Source organism: Solanum tuberosum, unplaced genomic scaffold, assembly GCF_000226075.1.
Source record: "Solanum tuberosum cultivar DM 1-3 516 R44 unplaced genomic scaffold, SolTub_3.0 scf00336, whole genome shotgun sequence".
Lineage (NCBI taxonomy): Eukaryota > Viridiplantae > Streptophyta > Magnoliopsida > Solanales > Solanaceae > Solanum > Solanum tuberosum.
Genome location: NW_006239257.1, coordinates 21,833 through 31,382, shown reverse-complemented (window position 1 = coordinate 31,382; position 9,550 = coordinate 21,833). Strand labels below are relative to the sequence as shown.

At 27.9% G+C, this 9,550-nt stretch overlaps 1 long non-coding RNA gene across 1 annotated transcript; it reads right to left on the bottom strand.

Annotated features, from left to right (window-relative positions):
* Positions 1-5,783: 5,783 nt before the first annotated feature.
* On the bottom strand, positions 5,784-8,731 carry LOC102584465 (uncharacterized). Its single transcript, XR_368370.1, has 2 exons — positions 8,697-8,731; positions 5,784-5,967 (listed from the first exon to the last, which is right to left on the bottom strand). It is a non-coding gene; the product is annotated as an uncharacterized lncRNA (long non-coding RNA).
* Positions 8,732-9,550: the final 819 nt, after the last annotated feature.

The following is a 9,550-nucleotide window of genomic DNA, read 5'->3' as shown; positions in this document are numbered from 1 at the left end:
ATATATATATATATATATATATATGTATTTTGAATTTACCAGCTTTGATCTTTTCAAGTGCTTCATATAGAGGCTTTTTCCGCTTTTCCAGTAACCACTGCAAATGAAAATCATTCAGATCGATCTAGTAAAAGAAAACAAACAAGTTATATAGTAATAAGAACTTACGTACGTACCTCTCCAATATGATGAATAATTTGTTCAATAAAAATGGAAATAGCGAGCAAGATGAAGCAAACCACAGCAATCGCCCAAGTAGGGGTTGCCTCCATCGACCGTTCTTTAGCCATCAATTCGATACACAAATCAATTAACTCTATAGTACTGTTAAAAGGATATATTTTCTTCCTTTTAAAGAAATTGGAGCATATATATATATATATAATAGGAGTAAGAAGAAGAAGGGGAAATGTCAAATGAAAACTTGTCCAAAGTTTCAAACATTAATTCAAGGACAGCGTAATATTTGCTGCATAGTCTAGTCGCAATAATAATGCAGAAAGAGTCGTATATAAAAAGGTTAAGTATTAAAGTATTTGCATTAAATATTTGTAGGGTATCTCGTTTGACAATTCAACATTTTTTCCTATACGTCCACCTTCAATATAATTCTTTGCATCCCATTTTTTGAGATTATAGAGGGGTAAATATCTTGTGACCTGCTTGAGACTTTCATAATGGAGACCTCATGTTTGAAATTTATTATCAAACAAAAGTAAAGAATTTGTATTCTGGGTGGAATTCATCCCATCGAACTTACCTAGTACGCATTACTTGTTTTGTATGATTTATGACCTATTGCATAGGAGGGGTCTGCTCCTTGTTCACATAACAATTTCTCCATTGAAAAGGGTCAAAACTATCCTTAAACAATTCGAAATAGCTTAAATATACCCTTAAATTATATTTTGGCTCAAAAATATCCTCCCAGTCTAACTATTAGACCACACTTGCCCTTCTGTTTAACAAAAAACATCCATGTGTGTGCTAAAATGTCACATGGACTCCACATGTGCACGCCAAACACACCCCGACCACCTCCACATAGATGACTTAGAGCCTTAATTTCACTCTTTTTTCCCCTCATTTCATCCTGTAAAGTATATATTGAACCAAAAAAAGAAAAAATATTTGCGGAAACTTGTATACGTAACCGAATGAAGTAGAAAAATTGCAATTTGATGACCATTTCAAACACAATAAAAGAAACGATCTAAGGTATAATATAAACACACTCATTTTAATTAATCAATTAACACTAAATTATTATTTTAATTTCTCTTAATAAATTAATTTTGTTTAAACAAATCTTAGCGAAGCTTTCTTGTTGATTCAACTCACGGCCATGGCACAAAATAGCAGTTGTCGTAAGAGACATAATATACTTATCACCGGAACTCCAGGCAGAAGGAAGACGCCTACAATGGCTTCCCTGGAGGTGGTGACCGAGCTCCGCCACATCAACGTCGGCAATTTCGCTAATGAGGAAAACTTGACGAACGGTTGGGATGACACCTTTGATTGCTACTACATCAACGAAGACCAAGTAAGTCTTTATAGATTTCTTAATTTAATTTTTTTTGTACAGATTACCCTATTTTTGTTCAAATTTTGAGCTTTTGTGGTCCCTAATCTAGAAGATGCTCTAAATGATTGTTAAGGAAGTTTTAGATTTTGTGAAAAGTTAAAGAAACATTCAATATATAGATGATTTAAGGATTAGATAGCAGAATTAATTTAAATTTTGTTTAAGTTGTGATCTTCAAAGTGCAACATATTAGTATCGGGATAAAATGGAACTGAATTGAGTCAATGTATATTGTATATTCATATAGATATACCCAAATAAGGAAAGGATGAAATGAAGGGAAAAAGAGTGAAATTAGGGCTTTAAATCGTCTATGTGGAGGTGGGGTGTGTTTGGCGTGCACATGTGGAGTCCATGTGACATTTTAGCACACACATGGATGTTTTTTGTTAAACAGAAGGGCAAGTGTGGTCTAATAGTTAGACTGGGAGGATATTTTTGAGCCAAAATATAATTTAAGGGTATATTTAAGCTATTTCGAATTGTTTAAGGATAGTTTTGACCCTTTTCAATGGAGAAATTGTTATGTGAACAAGGAGCAGACCCCTCCTATGCAATAGGTCATAAATCATACAAAACAAGTAATGCGTACTAGGTAAGTTCGATGGGATGAATTCCACCCAGAATACAAATTCTTTACTTTTGTTTGATAATAAATTTCAAACATGAGGTCTCCATTATGAAAGTCTCAAGCAGGTCACAAGATATTTACCCCTCTATAATCTCAAAAAATGGGATGCAAAGAATTATATTGAAGGTGGACGTATAGGAAAAAATGTTGAATTGTCAAACGAGATACCCTACAAATATTTAATGCAAATACTTTAATACTTAACCTTTTTATATACGACTCTTTCTGCATTATTATTGCGACTAGACTATGCAGCAAATATTACGCTGTCCTTGAATTAATGTTTGAAACTTTGGACAAGTTTTCATTTGACATTTCCCCTTCTTCTTCTTACTCCTATTATATATATATATATATGCTCCAATTTCTTTAAAAGGAAGAAAATATATCCTTTTAACAGTACTATAGAGTTAATTGATTTGTGTATCGAATTGATGGCTAAAGAACGGTCGATGGAGGCAACCCCTACTTGGGCGATTGCTGTGGTTTGCTTCATCTTGCTCGCTATTTCCATTTTTATTGAACAAATTATTCATCATATTGGAGAGGTACGTACGTAAGTTCTTATTACTATATAACTTGTTTGTTTTCTTTTACTAGATCGATCTGAATGATTTTCATTTGCAGTGGTTACTGGAAAAGCGGAAAAAGCCTCTATATGAAGCACTTGAAAAGATCAAAGCTGGTAAATTCAAAATACATATATATATATATATATATATATATGTATAAAAAATTATGAAACACTAGTTTATTTATTAAATATGAAAACATATATTTTTTGAACATTTTCTTCTCTTTTGCAATAAATTGAAAACAAAACTTAACTTAAAACATGACTCTATTTTATGGTTTTCAAATATTTTTACACTAAACTTACTAAAATATGATAAAACCAAAATATTTAATTTAAACGTAAAAGAAATATTTAACTACTAAAATTTGTGTAAAACATTGAGTTCGATCAAAAATTACGTGTCTACAGTAAGTAGCATTATCCTTGAAAAGTATTCCATCGGTTTTTATGGTGATATTGACCATTATGAAAAGAAAAAATAATCAAACGCCAAGAAACAAAAGAAGAATTGTTGCCAAGAAGAAGAAGTTTTCAATTAGAGAATTATTGTGGTTTTAAGATTTGTTAGAATTGATATGTTAATGAATCTGTAAATCAATTAGAGTTGTTATTTAAGCCTAAATTACTTCTTTATTTAAGGAAATTAGTTACACACATTTAATCCAAAATATTAAAACATGTATCTCTTTAATTCAAACCGTCAGATACATGTATATGACGAGTAATGATACATGTATCCAACGGACAAAATATGGTATAGGATGTAATTATCAAAACTATCTTGAAACCTAGTAATTAGGTACTAAACTAGTGGGATTTATGTAGTTTGCTCTATATTTTTTTACCAATTTATAAATTGGATTTAAAAAAATATTAAATCTGTTTTAAAAAAATGTACAGCTTTCATTATTTGTGTATTGACACGTGTCTATTTTATTTCAAATTTTGAATTTATAATATTTAATTATTTATTATTTAAAATTCTAAAAATTTGTGGCGCTGTCATGTAGCATTTTTTCTTCTCCTATTATATATATAGAGAGAGAGAGAGAGAGAGATTTTTCTTATTATTATTATTATTATTATTATTATTATTATTTTTCTCTACATTTGTTTTCTTTAAATGAGGAGGTTGTGGAAAGATGGTAAAAATTTAAAAATACCTTTCCAAAAAAAAGGACCACATACGTTACTTTCTAGAGTTTTTTAAAAAAATAATAAATACAAATTTACAGTTATTTCCTATTTTTTCTAGAATTGATTAAAAAAAAATTTAAAATAATTTTAATTATTTAAAAAAAATTGATTTTTGTGGTGCTGACACGTAAGCGCTATCAATATATATATATATATATATATATATATATACATTTGTTTTTCTTTAAATGAGGATTGAGGAGGTTGTGGAAAGATGGTAAAAATTTAAAAATACATTTCCAAAAAAAAGGACCACATACTTACTTTCTAGAGTTTTTAAAAAAAAATACAAATTTACAGTTATTTCCTATTTTCTAGAACTGATTTAAAATTATTTTTTAAAAATAATTTTAATTATTTAAAAAAAATATGATTTTTGTGGTACTGACACGTAAGCGTTATCACCTCTCCTAATATATATATATAGATAGATAATAATTTGTTAAAATAAACAAAGATGAAAAATATTTAGGGAAAAATAACTCTACCAAAATTTGAGGTAGAAAATATTTTTTTAAAATTATACTAACTTCCCTTTTTTTTGTTAAAGAAAAGAAAAAATACTTTTAAACGGTCAAGTATCATCTTTTTAAATATTTCAAATTCAAAATTCAAAAAACAAATTACAAAAATTATATATATATATAATAGGAGAGGTGATAGCGCCTACATGTCAACACTACAATTAATCTCTAATTTTAACTTTTAAATTATCAACTAATTAAATAGAATTAATTCAATATTTTAATAAAGAAAAAAAAGTTACTGTTTTAAAAGAAAAGTTACAGTTTTTTAACCAATTAAAATTAGTTTTTTTTAATTTAAAAAACGTTACAGTTTTAGAAGACATGTTATAGTCTTTAATTTCTCGTTTTTTTAAAACAATTAAATAAATAATAATAATAATAATAATCTGCATATTTATAATTGAAGAGGTGATAGTGCCACATGTCAGTACCACAATTAATTTAAAAATAATAATAATATATTATCTTTAAAATATTTATATAATAATAATAATCTCTCTATATATATATAATAGGAGAGTATATATCTATCTATATATAAAAGGAGAAGAAAAAATGACACATGTCATTACCACGATTTTTTAGAATTTTAAATTTTAAATAATCAGTAATAAATAATTATTTAAATAATTACAATTTGATAGATTTTGGGGTAGTTACTCAACAGTTTTTTTTAAAAAAAATTTAATAATTAATTACAAAACAAGTTGATAGATTCTGCGGTAGTTACACAACAATTTTTTAAAAAAATTTATAAATAATTAGTTACAAATTATTATTTAACTATTACATCATCTATTTACAAATACTTAATTTTAATTACAAAAGCTTAAATTTTAAATTAATATATACAAAAATATTCGACTGTGACATCATATGTTATAAAACACATAACCAAGATAGATACCAAGCAATATTTGATAAGACATTATAAACATAATCACCAATGTACAAATTTAATGTTGTTCTGAACACCTACTTGGCCTGAGAGACAAAACTTAAGAAAATTTCCATAATAGCGCATGAAGAGCTTCACAATGAAACTTAAATAACTCAACTATCATGGTTAACTGGATCGAGGCAGCCTCAAAATCAGAAGATACATAATTTTAATTACAAAAGCTTAATATATCATTATTTTGTATTTATAATTTATACCAAACAATAAATATATTTTAACAGATAAATACAAGCAGTTTTATAATTTCTCAATAACCATCCAATAAACAAGGAAACTTAAACTGCAATTATTTACTGCATCTATAAATTTCCCTACTATAAATAGACATCTTTCAGTAATAACTTTACATACCTTTACATTGTTCGTCGATTGTTCTGCGATATTCAGTAATATAGATGGCTTTGCACTTTCACACAATCTCAGAAATTACATCTAAATCAATGCACTGGAACTTAAAAGTTCGTGTTATTCGATTGTGGATAGTTCCTGATAAATTCAAACCAGAAATACCTTACTCTTTGGAGATGATTTTACATGATGAAAAGGTACCACTCATACAAATAGTTTTTATATACTTGAAAACAATTATCATAAAATAATATTTTATTTTATTACAGGGTGATCGTATTCATGCATCACTTGGAAAGACAGTAATTAAGCATTTCAAAGAAATTCTATATGAACTTGGTGTTTTTCGGATGAATTACTTTGTGATTTCCCCAAACATCATGAAATTTAAGACAACAACACACAAACACAAGCTTAACTTCACTGTGACTACAAATGTTAAGGAAATTCAAGATCCTTCTTTTCATATGGATATATTCAATATCCGCACCTTTGACTAATTGACAATTCATCACAATGTTGATGAGACTGAGCTTTTGGGTAATAATGATATGTTATTCCATTCATAGATTTTAAATTTACAATATATTAATAATGTATTTTATTTGCAGATGTTGTTGGACATGTTGCTTCATATCAACCAATTCAACAGATAAAGCAAGGAGATAACACTAGTTATTTCATCAATATTGTTCTAGAAGATGATAAGTAATTATTTTTAATTCATTTTATCCTTTTATATATAGATATATATTTTTTTATATATTAAAATGTAATTAAATTCCATTCATACAGTAAAAATAGACTGTCAACAACATTATGGGGTGAACTTGCGGACCAAATACAACCACATTTGACGGGATTTGCAGATGAACTTTTGATTGTGGTTTGTCAATTAATGAAGACTCACAAATTTAGAGGTTTAAACATTGTAATTGCAGCAATTGTATATAAAATACAAATTTAATTAGTATAATTTTTTGACATTGTTTAATATCAATCATCAGAAAATTACTCAGTACGTAATTGTTGGTATCAAACCAAAATATGGATTAATCCTAATCTTCCTCAGCCTACTGAATTCAAATACAGGTTAGAAAATTATTTAGTTTTGCTTTAGGCATGTTTCTCAACATTTGCAATGTAGTTAATTCTTCTTTTGCTTAATAATAATTCTAAATTATAGCAAAACTATATGTCATGATTTTTTTGCAAATTGATTTCATCATGTGATTATAAATATGAGAGGCTCTCCCAGACAAGTTCTCAAAACATCATTCTATTACTGATGAGTTGTCTAAAGGTGTTGTATCTTTTACATATCTTTCTGATTTGATTCAATGCTACGAGGTGAGTGTACTAATCTATTTTAAATTTTCTCACTATATATTTACATATTTAATGTATAATTGGTCTATTTAACTTAATTGTTATGTTATTTTAATTTTTAATTCAAAGGAATCTTCCTTTTGGATTGCTGCAAAAATCGTCTATTTGGAACTTGACCATGGATGGTCATATATATTTGGCTTGCAACAATTGTTTTACAAAGGTTGATACAGAGGGAACCAAATATTATTGTAAAAAATGCAATTCTGAAGTTAAATCTGTTATTCACAGGTTTGTATAAAAAATCAAACTAATTAAAATTATTTTTATGTAGATTATATAACACAAAATATTATGCTATTTAGATACAGGCTACAACTGTCTGTTATGGATGGCACTGCATTTATTTCAATATTTCTTTGGAATAAAGAGACTATACAACTACTTGGTAAAACTGCAAAAGAGTTGAAAGAAGGATTACTTGAAGATGCCGAAAGTTCTTATCCAACCGAGCTTGGTGATTTAATGGAGAAGAAATTTATGTTTAAGATTTTGATCAAGGACTCAAACATCAACAGAAAAGATAATGTCTATAAAGTTGTTAATTTCACGGATGATGATACTCTTTTAAAGGAATTTTGTCATCCTGATCTTCAGGACAGTCTTAATGTAAGTGTTTAAACACCAACATATTTGTTTACATTATACATACAAATTTTTAACTTTTGTATAAATTGTTAATTATGTTTATAATGTTCAAACAGAAATCACTTTTTGAATGTGAGCAAAGCTATGATGAAGATCAACTCTTTGAGGTATTCTAACTTTAGATAAGTTACATCTTCTATATTACTAATCAGATTGAAAACACTTGAAGTACTTATAATCTTTATGTTATTTTAATTTTAGACTCCAATCAAGAGCAACATTTCAGAGTGTGGTACATTAATTACTGAAGATGTGATTGATTTAACTACAAAGATATCTACCAAGAGTAGCATAGCTGCTGAAAAATCTACAAGGCATGAAATTAAAGACGATTTGAATGTCAAACAACCCAGCAACAAAATTCGCAAAGTGATTAAGAAGGAAAAGAACACCTAAAGCTATCTTCCAAATTTGAAAAGTTATTGGAAGATTATGTTTTAATTTAGGTTGTATTAAGTTTAGTTTATTATTTTAATATTTATGTTTTAATAAGGTAGTTGGATGATCTATGTAGTTTATTATATAAATTCAAGCTATTAAGTTCGTCTTCTTTATTTATATCTCTCTCTCTCTCTCAATCTATATCTATCTATCATTCTCTCTCTATATATATATATGTGTGTGTGTGTGTGTTTGTGGGGTTGTTTTTAAATTTATGTTGTTAATCCTCTACATGTTGTCTTAATGTGTATTTTATATTCTCTGACTTATAGTTTAACATTCATTAGTAACAGAAGGATCATTAAAGTTAACTTTACTGCATACAAAATCTAAACAGCACACTATTAGCTGATTTCTACAAATACGTAAGTGCAATTTAAGAGACATACCTTATTCCCATATGTTAAAAAACATGCAACACTTTATTGAACAATATGGTGGATTCACATCAATTTCTGAGCTGATATATTCAAAATAGGAATCAGATATTCTAAAGCTCCAAGCAATTCATCTTCATTCTTTCAATATATATGTTCAAAGGTAGTCATAATGAACAATGATTTATAGTAATTCTATCAAATTTGCTGAAGGAGTACCTTGCTTTATATAAGAGAAAATGATCAAAATGGTCCTTAATGTATGACTTTGATTCCATTTGGTCCTTAATGTATGGACTTGATGGAAATGGTCCTTTATGTATCATAAACTGTGATCAATTTGGTCCTTAACCCTAAAATTAATATATTTCTTTTTTTTTTGCCGTCAAAATACACGAAATATGTAAAAGATGCGCTCGTTCAAGACTTTCCTCCTCCTGTTTCCAAAAATTCCAAAAGGGCACATCAAATTTTTTTAACCAAAAGAGCAAAATCGCTCTTGACGGAGCGATTTTCTTCATTCCAAAAGGGCACATCAATTTTTTTTAACCAAAAGAGCAAAATCGCTCTTGACGGAGCGATTTTCTTCTGACAAAATTGACGCCGTTACTCCTTTAAAAAACATAAAAATCGCTGCCGGTCCAATTTTTTTTTTCTTTTTTCTTTAATATCGCTACTGTGAATTAACGTGTAGCGATTTTAGTTTTAAAAAAATTTAAATAATCGCTGCCATTAAAATTTTAAGGTTAAGGACCAAATTGATCACAATTTATGATACATAAAGGACCATTTCCATCAAGTCCATACATTAAGGACCAAATGGAATCAAAGCCCATACATTAAGGACCATTTTGATCATTTTCTCT